The sequence below is a fragment of the Lissotriton helveticus genome, chromosome 1_1 (assembly GCF_964261635.1).
Source record: "Lissotriton helveticus chromosome 1_1, aLisHel1.1, whole genome shotgun sequence".
In the NCBI taxonomy this organism is placed as follows: domain Eukaryota; kingdom Metazoa; phylum Chordata; class Amphibia; order Caudata; family Salamandridae; genus Lissotriton; species Lissotriton helveticus.
Window position 1 is genome coordinate 133,237,253 of NC_136057.1, and position 13,024 is coordinate 133,250,276.

At 46.7% G+C, this 13,024-nt stretch overlaps 1 protein-coding gene across 1 annotated transcript in view; it reads right to left on the reverse strand.

Moving 5' to 3' along the window:
• Positions 1-13,024, reverse strand: part of LOC144768274 (N-acyl-aromatic-L-amino acid amidohydrolase (carboxylate-forming)-like) — a 43,322-nt gene that overhangs the window by 9,369 nt on the left and 20,929 nt on the right. The gene's annotated exons all lie outside the window — the stretch shown is intronic.

A 13,024-nucleotide genomic window follows, 5' to 3' on the forward strand; every position in this document is an offset into this window, starting at 1 on the left:
TTCATAGATTCACATACTTGAATAGAATAGAGAGCAGTAACCTCCGTAGAGCTGAAAACACAAAGGAGGAGGGAACAGAGGCTCACCTTATTTGAAAACTGCCTGTCCCACTACGGTATCCGCCTCATTGATGGCATCCAAGCAGTCATGCCTGGTGAAGGTGTGCCTGCTGGACAATGTCGCTGCACGGCAAATCTGATGAAGTGGCACACCGGCAAACAAGGCGGTGGATGAAGACATCGCCCTCGTAGAATGAGCCCTCACTGAAGACTGCAATGGTTTGCCTGCTTGTTGATGGCAGAAGGCAATGGCTGAAGAAAGCCAACGGGCAATTGTTGGTTTGGTAACTGGATGCCCCTTACGCAGTCGCCCATAAGCAATGAACAGTTGGTCGGACTTGCGGAAGGAGGCAGTTCTGTCAATGTAAAATTTAAGGCATCGTTTGATGTCCAAAGAATGCAAACGCTGCTCCGCCGGAGACCTTGGGTCCGGAAAGAAAGTTTTTAGGAACACAGTCTCATTCAGATGAAAATCCGTAGGCACTTTAGGTAGGAAAGAGGGGTTGGTGCGAAGCACCACGCCGTCAGGTTTGAACTGTAGATAAGGTGGCTTGATAGTGAAAGAGTGAAGGTCGCTTAAGCGACAAGATGAAGCCAAAGCCAAAGCCAAAAGCAGCGCAACCTTCCAGGTGAGGAACTTGATATCAGACCTATGGATAGGTTCAAATGGTGCCTTCATAAGTTGAGATAGTACAACATTGAGGTGCCATGGTGGAGGAGGGCGCCGAACAGGTGGGAACTTTCGGAAGAGCCCTTTGAAGAACTGGCATATGATTCTGGACGAGCAGAGGGAAGAAGAGCCATCGTGTCGGAAGCGAGAGATTGCAGCTAGGAAAACTCTCTAGGTAGCATGTGAAAGTCCGGACTGAGTGAGACTTAAGAAGAACGGATGAAGTTGCTCCGGAGTAGAATGGATTGGATGGACATTTGCTGCCATGCACCAATGACAGAATCTCTTCCACTTGAGTTTATAAGTCTTGATGATAGACGGAGCACTAGCATGAGCGAGGATTTCTCTACATTCCTGAGATATGTTTAAGTCTGCGAATTCAAGGTGCTCAGGTTCCATGCTGACAATTGTAGAGTGGAGGGATACGGATGGCACACTTGGCCCCTGTCCATCGTTAGGAGGTCTGGACGAGGACGCAGAGGAATGGGCTTGCACTGGGACAGCAGAAGCAATTCCGAAAACCATGCCTGTCTGGGCCAACGAGGAGCGATCAATAGGATGTGACAGGGCTGCCTTCGCATCTTCCACAGCACCCGCGGTACTAACGGAATCGGCGGAAAAGCGTAAGCGAATAGATCGCACCAATCGATCAAAAGGGCATTCCCGCACGAACCGGGGTGGGGATGCCAATTTGCGTAGGATGGGCATTTTCGATTCTCTGGCGTTGCAAAGAGGTCTAGAGCTGGGCGACCCCATCGGTGGAACACAAGATCCAGAGTCGGCTGGTGCAGTTCCCATTCATGTGTCGATGATGTGGACCTGCTTAGAGAGTCCGCTAGGATGTTGGACACGCCCGGCAGATGGACAGCCGTCAAGGTGATCTGATGACGGAGAGCCCAATCCCAAAGTGAGTGGGCCAAGCGAGACAGGTGTGGAGACTTGGTTCCTCCCTGCTTGTTCAAGTAGTGCATGCTGGTGGTATTGTCCATTTGGATAAGCACTGACTCCCCGTGAACTACAGGTAGAAATGACTTGAGCGCTAGGAAGATCGCCATCAACTCTAGCCTGTTGATATGCCACGTGCGTTGGGGCGGAGTCCACTTGCCTTTGATGGATAGGCCTTGGAGATGAGCGCCCCAGCCCTCCAGAGAGTGAACGAGGAACGACGTCCCCATCTCCAGGTTGGTTGGCTGCGCCCACCAATGTAAACTCTTTCTCATATGGGCCGTGACAGCAACTAGATCGTTGAAGGACCCGGAGATCTGACGCCACTGTACGTCCAGTTCCTCTTGAATGTGAATGGTTCGCAACCTGCAATTTGGGATCAGTGCGATACAAGATGATGCCATCCCCAAAAATGATTTTAACGTCCGAACAGAAACGGACTGTCTTATTCGAATGAGGGAGACCAGACGAAGGATCTTCTGTTGCCGCTCGTGCGAGACGAACGCTTTTGGTAGTCTTGTGTCTAGGATAGCTCCCAAGAAATTTCTGGTTTACCGTGGCGCAAACTGTGACTTTTCGACGTTGATGGCCAACCCCAGGGATTGAAATACCTGCTGACAAAGACGAGTGTCCTGACATAGTTGATGGTGGGATTGAGATTTGAGGAGGCAATCGTCCAAGTAAGGGAAGATTTGAACACCTTGGAGACGCAGGTGAGCCACCACAGGAGCCAGTACCTTCGTGAACACACGAGGAGCTGAGCGAAGCCCGAAGGGCAAGACCTTCAACTGATAATGCATTTGCCCCACCTTGAAACGCAGGTACTGGTGATGTTGTTGGAGAATCGGGACGTGAAAGTACGCGTCTTGAAGGTCTATGGTGGTCATGAAATCCCCGCTGGATAGAAGACGCAGGATCTCTAGTAGTGTCAGCATGCGGAAAGATTGGCTCTTGAGGAATTGGTTGAGAGCCCTCAAATACAGAATGGGTCGCCAATCTCCGGTCTTCTTGAGTATGAGGAAGAATCGAGAGTAAAACCCCTCTCCTCTTTGATGCACCGGGACCACTTCGACTGCACCTTTTTGAACAAGAAGACGGACTTGATGGTTAAGCTCCTTTTGGGGTGGCGGAGGCGGGCCAGATGGTGGAGTAGGAGGAGGAATCGTGACGAACTCTAAGGTATGACCCCTTCGTACAATGTCTAAAATCCAGCGGTCCGAAGTGATGGAGGACCACTGAGAATAAAACAGAGAGATTCGACCTCCAACACTTTGGGGATGATAAAAGTCATTGGCGCTAAGGAGTTGATCCGCGATAGGCGGACTTTCCCCAATAGGGTTTGGAGGACTGCTGACGATTGGACTGCTGCTGATTGGATGCGTAACGCTGGTTGCCCTGATTGTAGGAGCGGTACTGTTGTCCTCCTCGAAAAGTGGAAGAAGTGCCACGTCCGCGCGCACCTCGAAAGGGCTGCTTCCGGAATTGCAACGTGCCCAATGACTTAGCAGTATCGGTGTCCTTCTTAATGGACTCCAGAGCGTCATCTATGTGAGACCCGAATAGCGCCTCACCATCATACGGCATATCAAGGATCCTGGATTGGACTTCCTGCCGGAAGGAGGTGGATTTTAACCAACCCTGGCGTCGGAGGGTAGCTGCACTTGTAAGCAGACGGAAACCTGTACCAGCAATATCGACTGCACAGTCGATAATTTCTTTCGATGCTCTCTTTTCATCCAGAAGAATCTGCTGAGCGTCCGCTTGGAGGCCTCCAGTATTAGATCCACTAATGCAGTTATGTCCGACAACATCTGCCGGTCATAGCGTCCCAAAATGGCTAAGGCATTGGCTGCTCGAACAAAAGTGGAAGCCATGGTAGAAAACCTGCGGCCAATAGCGTCTAGGCGCCGACCCTCTCTATCGGGAGGCGCGTGATTGGAGACGCTGGATTCTGACTCTACGCTGTGCAGCTTGAGTTACTACTGAGTCCGGCTTAGGGTGAGAGATCAAGCATGCCGAAGAACCGGTTGGGGCCTTGTATTTCTTCTCCAGGCGCGGTACTTGAGCAGGTAACGTGTTTGGAGCTTGCATAAGTTTAAGTCCTTCCTTCCAAACAAAATCGATTATTGGAATCGTGTGGACCTGTTTGTAAGGCTTATTTTTAAAATCGTAGAGGAAACAGTCCTCCTCACGAAGCGTTCTAGGTAATTTGAAACGCTGAGCCGCTTTATCCATTAGTAGATGAAAACTGGCGATATCTACTGGAGGTGAATCACCAGAGTCTCCTGGCTGAGGAGAGGGCGTCTGCGTTCGGTAGTCGTCCCACTCGGCCATACCGGGTTCGCCTACATCCTCGTCCGAATCCTCAGGGACCTCTCCATCCTCTCGTTCTGGAACCGCCTCATCATCCGCATCCTGCAGATACACAGTCGTTTGAATTCTGATGGACGTCTGAACCTGGGACGAAGTTGTGGGCGGCAAAGTCGGTGGAAGAGACGGTGGAGGCAGTGCAACGGCAGCAGGAGATTGCACAGGAGTACCTTGCGGCGTTGCTGAGAAACGACGGTTGTAGTCATCCAGCATATGCTGGAGATTGGAGATCAAGGACACTGGTAACGTAGCCATAGGAACTTGGACAAACTGTTCCTCAGGTTGAGACTCTTGGTCTCCGCCATCTTCGTCAGAATCAGACTCCTGACATTTGATGATCAAATCGGAGGGACTATGGGCTGCCCCAAACGTGTAACCTTCATTCTCAGAATCAGTGTCATGCTCAGAGGTAGAGGCAAACATTGGAGAAGGTGGTTGTAGCTCTGGAGCAGATAACTGGTGGCACGGAGCCTTATTGCGACGTTGGGAAAGATCAGCAGTGCCAGAGGATCCTGAAGTCTTTAAAGGCACTAAAGGCAACGAGGCAAAGGAAGCCGGTGCCACCGTCGACTGTGCCGTTGACGCTATTGTCAACGGTGTTGATTTTGCAGACAATTTAGAAGAATCCATCGTCGACGGTGTGGCCGTCGACGGAGTCGCCGTCAGAGTTACCGTCAACAGGCGATCCATCGTAGACGTAGTCGTCGACGGTACAGTCGTCGACGGTGCAGTCATCGTAGGCGGAACCTCCGTAGACGGAGCCCTCGTCGACGGGGCTTTGGTCGATGGAGTCTTCGTCGACGAGCCCTTGGTCGACGGAATCTTTGTCGACGACGAAGATTTCTTAATGGCTTTCGTCGACGAGGAATTTTTCTTCGCCGACGAGGTGATGGGAATCGTCGACGAGACAGGCTGGGAAGGCAAAGAAACTCTCGTCGACGTAAAGGCTGACGACGAGACCGTCGTCGACGAAGCAGAAGCTGATGTCGTCGTCAGCGTCGTCGACGAAGAAGACACTGTGGATCTCGTCGTCGAAACGCTCGTAGACGCTACCGTCGACGACGGAACCCTAAGAGGCGTGGAAACACTCCTAGAGGCAGCAGAAGATGCCTCAGAGCCAGGTCTCGTGGGCCTAGCGGTAGTAGGAGTGGTAGGAGACACCACAGAGGCCAGAGGCAGGGCCATTTTCTTCCTTTTGAGGAAAGGAGAAGGACTATCCTGTACACTACCACGCTTAGAGGCTGCTGTAGAAGGACCAGACTGGAAACTTTCTGCGTCTGACAGAGCAGAATCCTTGTCTTTTAGACGTTGGACCCAAAGGAGAAGTCGGCCTTCTCTGTCCTTCAGAGTCTTTGTAGAAAAAGTTTTACAGAACTTGCAGCTGCCAACTTCATGCTCAGGATATAGACAATAAATACACTTCTGGTGGGGGTCCTTATCAAAAAGACGCAGCTTCCCACAAGAAGAACAAGGTCTGAATAAAGACTTCTTACTTGAAATGTTGAGAAGACTGGAAGTAGAAGATTTGAGGCAAAGAACTGAGCAGAGCTCAGGGAGACTCCCTTCACACGACGTGCGGTAGAAAATCTGAGGACTGGAACTTCTGAGGAGAAGGTTCTAAAGGGTGCTTGCGCCTGATTGGCTGTAGTTTGGACTAACATAATGACACTAATGTGTTACAAGTGTTTTTTTCTCTTTACCATGCATTCCTATGTAGGAATTGTTCTGGAGGTTTTCAGTTGTATTTACCTCTTCTTTTATTATGTATTATGTTTTCACATATATATATATATATATATTTAGCATTATTGCTATTTTATGTACCGTGGGACTCCCACTTCGACGACGGGGAATATTCAAGTATGTGAATCTATGAAAGACACCCCTAATACTGGAGAAAATTTTATTGCCATTTTATTTTTCACAAGGGTGCGCCGCAGCCATCAGCCTCCCCCCGAGCCGGAAGTAATGGAGGCCCTGTGCTCTGCTGCTAATTGACAGCATAGAGGACTGGAGCAGTGGCTTGACTGGACACTCTAAAGTGGCCGGCTGCCGGCTGCCTTGCGCTGGCCAGAGTGACATGCTCAATTTGAAGCTCTCAATCTAGCTGTTTTAGACAGCTGGGTAGTGCACAAGCACAGGCCTCTAGGACCTGAAGGAACGTTCAGCCAACCTGCTCCATCCAATCCTGACGCTTTTCTCCTGCTGGTTAACAGCATGAAAGCAGCATCTTGATTGGTTATAGGAGCTTTTTGTGCCACAGACAGACTTCAGAAGAACACAGAGGAGGACGCCCAGCCTGTGGGTAGGTACAATTCCATTTAATTTATATTAAATGTGTAACACATGCAGTTTAGTTATTGTGTATGCTTTATATTATGTGTTTGGAGGGAAGGGTTGTTTTTATTTTGGCTTTTGGAGGGATGTGTTGTTTTAGTTTGGGCTTTTGGAGGGAGGCGTTTAATTATGTTCTTTGGGAAGTGGTGGGGCACTTTACACACCCCACCACTTTCAAAGAATACCAACCCCCCCTGGAAGGAGAGCTGCAACCACCTTTGCATGTAAAAAATATATACAATTCTGTATTTAGCAACACCCAACTTGTGTGTACACACAAACTCATATCAGACTTTGAAAGACATCTGTTTTTTATATTGTTTTTCTTAGACCTATGACTCCTTAAGGTCTCTTTTCCAGGCAGTCTCTAGTCCCTCCCATCTGTCCTGTGTCACAGTGACTGCCCACCTCTCCTCCAAGTTGATTACCTCCCTGTATCCCTCTGTGAAGTCCACAGAGGATTCATGTCCAGTCTGGACTCTCAAATCTGTATCTCCACTGGGTACTCCTGCTTTTACCGTCATCCTTAACGTTTTCATCTGACTCTGTCCACATGGATGGAAGAAAGGGGTTGTAATGCCTCTTCTGAAGAAGTCAGACCTGGGCCCCGTGGCAGAATCTGACACACCCACATCTTTCTTTTGTCAGCAGTCACCAAAGTTGGTGAGAAGTTCTGCCTCACCAGCTTTCTGAACATCTTGAACAGCACCAGTAACTGGATGGCAGCCGGATGAGTTTAAGGCCTGGTTTAGGCGCTGAGACTGCCACTGTGGCTCTATTGAATGATGTCAAGAGATTTACAATGAAGGCGTTTCCACCTGCCACATGCGGCTGTTTTCTCGCAGCGGTGCGTCACTTTTCATAAATGAGGGCCTCAAGGAATAGCTTGGGTTGTTTGCTGACCCCGGAGTAGACTGAAAGATAGCTCAGCTATGGAAACCCAAACGTACAATTTATGGCTATTCAGGGGCATACCTCTGCTGCTCAAAGCAAAAACCTCTATGATCAGTTCAGTACATTAATTATGTAGAATATAGACAAACGGCTTGAAGGAATTTTGGAGAAATTTGTAAGAAATGTTGCATTGTATAATGCTCCCTTCCTCTGCAGGATTTGAAAACAACATGTATATTTCCATGCACTTGGCACTGTGCTGTGGGCTTCAGAACAGAATTGAAAGCATCGCTGCTGTTATTGTAATATATTCTATTAAGAGGCACGATATCTGTTTCTGTTTCTGTGATCTTTTTGGAGGGCGTTGTCCCTCACCGGCACGTGTTCTGGAGTGTAACGGTATCCTTGGCATGCTAGAACACCATTCATCGCAAAGGTCTTACAAGGCAACTACCTGTGTTTTGCAGTTCTTCAGTGCTAGTAGCTTCCTGCATGGAGGTAGCTCGGTCATCTGAGATGAAAACTGATTAATATGGAAGGTTAACAAGAACAATTTTATTTTGATTTCGAATAGCACGCATTCCTGGCGGAGCAATTAACAGGTGGTGATGTTGTCAATAGGTCCGGGTGGCATTTCAATTATTCCAGAGTAATCGCAGTAATAACCCTTTGACGCGCCATTAGGTTAATAAGCAAGAGCAATATGATCGCAATTTGTGTTCTGCTGTATTTAGCACTAAATGTGGGCAGTAATTTGGGAGAAATCCTACCTCAAGAGCACATTTGGCCCTATTTCTTAGCGCAAAATGCATCCTCAAATCCATTTTGGGTGCGAGGGGGCATTTTTGTGATAAGATACAGCTCTCAGCGCAGAATTACTCTTTTTGCGTAATTATGCATCATCTTTCAGAATTCTTAGGTAATTTAGCATGGTTATGCTAAGCTTAATTACACAAGTTACGCCCACCGCTGTCTGTCAACTGATTGGTACTCACGTATTCAATCAGAGGAGGGATGGAAGAGGAATTAGGAATCAAACCCGAGACTTGTCAGTCACTCATCCCTCAATCAGATGCTGTCACCCACTAGACTCAATATTCTGAGACATGGACAGTGGCGTAACAAAGGCCCCCACAGCCTCAGCAGTGCCCAGGGGCCCGAGCTCCAGGGACTCCCTCAGCATAGGGCCCTGACTGTGAGCTCCTGAGTGAGTCCACAGGGTAGCCCCCCTGTACGTTTCAGGGGACCCCCTCAAGTTTCCTTACGCCGCTGGACATGTACACATGTGCGGACTCAAACAAGCATAAGTAGCAACGCCCTGACAGCAGAAGAGCTTTTCTAGAGATGGAAATTAAAAAAATTCATGAGCTCGTTGTCATTTAACAGAATTAATTTTCAGGAGAATTGGCAAAAAGAGCTGTTTTATTGAAATAACAATGTTAAAAACTCATTGCTTTTGTAGTGAAGTCTGTAGAGGCTGGTTTTTAGGCTGTCACAGCATTCATTTCAGTAAAGGGATTGTGTCAGCAACCTATAAACATTGTCAAATCCACTAAAACATGTTTCTTGTAATCGCATTGGCTTCCACCCATTTATATAAAATGCACAATGTAACACTAGATTTTTCTGTATTGGCGGTAAGGATATCCCCGCCCCATTGGTTGAAGTGTTAACCTCGCCTCTATTGGATGACCTGTTAGAGTTAGAGCCTGTTTTTGTCCCTGTAGCTGAAGAGAGTCTGTCCCTTTAAAGCAGAGTTCTTCAATCTGTGGGGCGCGCCCCCCAGGGGGGCGTGACACCATTTTAGGGGGGGGGGGCGCACACTCCACCATAAAAACTTTCCTTTGTTGGTCTTTTACTGTCCCGCGTCCGTCGCAAGTCTTCTCCAATTTCAAATTGAAATATTTCTTGGGAGAACTCCGGGTTGGAGGGGGAAGTGAGGGGAATTAGATAGGAACCATTCTTTGTCATGTTAAGAACTAACTGTAGTTTGTAATCGTCCCAGGAGGGGGTTAATTCGTGGAGCTGAAATGCTTCAGCTGCAGTGAAAGGCAGGAAATCTCCTCTGCTAAAATCGAAAGCAAATCAACAGACAGTCCTGTTCCTTTGCATTCAATTTCATAGCAGAGGAGACTCCTTGCCCCCCACTACAGTTGAAATGACAGTTACTTTCCTACACTTTTAGCAGAGGAGACATCCTGCCTCCCACTGCAGCTGGAGCATTTCAGCTCTATGAAGTTAACCCCGTCTTGGGAGGGTTAGCTCTTAGCAGAAAGGAGACAAAGTTTCTTTTAAAATTACACATGCAGGCGCACAATGCCCCTCAGGGCAAAAAGGGCTTAAAGTTGCCAAAAGAAAAATGCCAGCCCACCATGAGTTGTTTAAATAGCGTGCACATTACTTTTCTTGATATTAAATCTGCTTATAAATAAACAAGTATGTATTCCTTTGTAATGCGGCTTTTCTGTCATTGTTCCTTTTTATTATCAGTCATGGATAATTCGGGCAGCCCTAGAACACAATTAAAAATGCTTTCTATTTATAGGTGCTGTTCGAAGTATGCACAGACAAGTGCTGACAATACACTTTAGGTGACAGCTTATTTTGTACCGCCTGGGACATCAAAATAATGAGCTGGCAACCCTAATCATAAGAGTGAAAGTTTTTTGCAAGATCAACACATTTTTTTTCTCCACCCTGATCCCTGGTTAATGCATAATATCAATAGTTTAAACATATCTGAAACCCTACACTGCTGTCAATAACCTGCTGAGTTACTTCAAGTGTCCGGGAATGCACCCTGAATTTAGACAAATCACTCCTCATTCTCGCCCTTCACTTTCGCGCTCACCCTGCACTTACAGCGTTCACAATGCACTTACACTGATCACCATGCACTCACACCATTCACCCACTAACCCTGCATTTACAGTGACCACACTGCACTTATGTCACTCGTGCTGAACTCACACCAATCTCCCTCCACTTACCCTGCAGTCACATGAGCACACCGCTCACTCTGCACTCACAGTGATCACTCTGCACTCACTTGCGATGTTCACCCTGTACCTCACCCTGCAGTCATACAAGCACACTACTCAACCTACACTCATGTGACACTTCACTCACCTGTCCCCCACACTGCTCAATCTGGAATCTCACTCAAATAAGTCCATCACTAACCATGCATTCTTCCGTCCCACTCTGCACTTACATCCGCACCCAGCATTCATATGGTCACCTCACTCACCCCGCAGTCACTCCTCTTACCCTACTCTCACACAGTTGGATGGCTCACCATGCACTCACATGGGTACTCCTGCCACTCACACAGCGGAGAGGACTAATGTGCCTGCTACAAAGAACGTGTACCATGCAGATCAAAGAACTGAGTGTGAGTAAATAATGAGTAGTCCTATAAAAAAATGTAATGTTTGCCAGAAAGGTGCTACAGAGAGAAGAGGTGCATTGTTGGTGAGTGGTAGTGAGGGAATTCATGGAGACGGAGGAAAAGGAGGAGGGGCACCACAACAGACTGTTGCACTGTGTGGGATCAGTGGTAGGACCAGCCCTGGCTGAGAGTATTAGCCCCCACCTGAAGTTTGGGTCTAGTTGCGCCCCTGTACACAAGTATGGGTATGTCGTGCCCCATCAAGGTTTTCATCCTAAATTACAAAAGGACACATTTACATGCACTGCAATCCAGCCTTTCAGGGGCCTCTTGATAGAGGCAGCTCTGTTTTTTGCCCCTGATGACCTGGCATAATTCCTAAACAGATTCTTGTCAATACGGTTTTGTTTCATTTCTTCTTAATGTGATTGATTTGAGAGAGTCTATTACAATTTTCAAAGACGCAACAACCATAAAAAAGTGTAATTTAGATCAAAATGGTTCCCCGGGTTTTTGAGAAATTGTAGGATATCACAGATATTATTCGCAGTAAATTTAGTTGGCTGCTGCTTTGTTACAACCGTGAAAACACACATCACTATCTCTGAATATTAGATGTAAACACTTTTAGAATTTCGACCATAGCGCCTGTGCACTGTTAGTACCCTGGATAAAGAGATAATATGGCAGAGCTGAAAGTGAATCATTTAACCTCAGTGCTGTTTTGAACAGTGGCCCCTAAAATAATTTTGGCCCAAGGCAGCCAAAATCCTTAACATGTCCCTGCCACCACAAAGTCTGTCAGACAACACTGCTCTGAAGTAAAATATGCAACAATATTAATTTATTATCAGTTCTCTTTTTTTTTTTTTAACATAAGCTCGAAGTGTCCTAAACCCCCACAGCTTCAGACAAGCAACTTATCGTACCACTAAAGAATTCTCAGTTAGGTGTTCGTTCAGCGCCCTCTCGGACTTTCACCTTCTTCTTCGGATCCATAACTGGTTGGTGGGCAATTATTCCATTATAATTCTGCCTAAAACATTTCTTAATGATTTCTAGAGAAGAATTGTTTCTCGTGTACCAGCTCTGAGCTAGGGAGTGCTAAAAAAATCTGATAACATTGTCTCCTTTACAGTCACTGTTTTGGCTGAAAATGTCTGCAGAATATTTAGCTTCAAGAGAAACTGCTATCAAAACTCTCTTGCTTTTCAGCTCGTCCTATTTATGTGAGATTGGGTTCTCAGCATTTGCGGTATTAAAACTAAGTACCGTTCAAGACTGGATGTGGAGCACAACCTGAGGATGGCAGTAGCAAAAATCCATCCACAGATTGTCCATCTCAGGCCCACCTGTCACATTTATGTTGGTGGTGTTATTATTAAGCTATGTCATATGTAAAAGAAAGCCTCCTAGAATAAACAATTTGCCCACATGTTATCTTAGAAAATTGTTTTGAGCTGTGTAATAAGCCTCTATTATTTCACCACAGCCACTCACAAACCTGCAATTTACTAAACACGTTATTGTGTTGAACATTATTTGCCAGATATGGCCCATGATATGCTCTCGGCGGTCGATTGTGTAGTGTACCAGATTCCCAAAATTTCTGTTAGGTGGAGGGGGGGCCCAGTATCTAAAAAAAATCAGCTGGGGGGCTCAACCTACAAAAGTTTGAAGACCTCTGCTTTAAAGGTACAATGTGTGGCAGGAGCACTGCTGACCTCACCTCACCTCTGGGCCAGACGTCTTTTGAAAGCGCTCTTGAATAATCACCTGTGGCACTCCCCAATCAAATGTCTGACAATGCCACGTACTAACAGGCTTGGCAACACCACCAATGGTACTGTTGGCACGCACACTGACGGATATTTACCTTTGATTATTGAACCAGCCATCAAAGTGGATGACGTGTTATGGTTTGAGCCAAAATTACTATGTGCCATTTTGTTTTCAGTCGTGAGATAATTGCTACTGCCTGATGAATATGCCACTCCCCAATGTACTGTGTACACAACATAAAACACACATTTCACAAACCAATATGGTCCTTTGGTTGGACTGTTAGCAAACCTGGAGAGAGAGGCCACACATTGAATGGGTGCAGAGAACCAACTTGGGGCCAGATATACAAAGTTTTTTTGCAATTGCAAGCAGTGCAATTCGAAATCTGCCTTTATGCGACCATTAAAATGCTTTTACAAAAAGCAAAATGTGATTCAGTAACTTGTTACCTAATTGTAATTTCCATTTGTGATTTGGTGTTTGAAAGGGGCTTGTATTGGGCGTCCCTTCCAAATACCAAATCGATATGGTATATATTACAGTTTTGCGACCAAATTCCGGATTGGTATTATT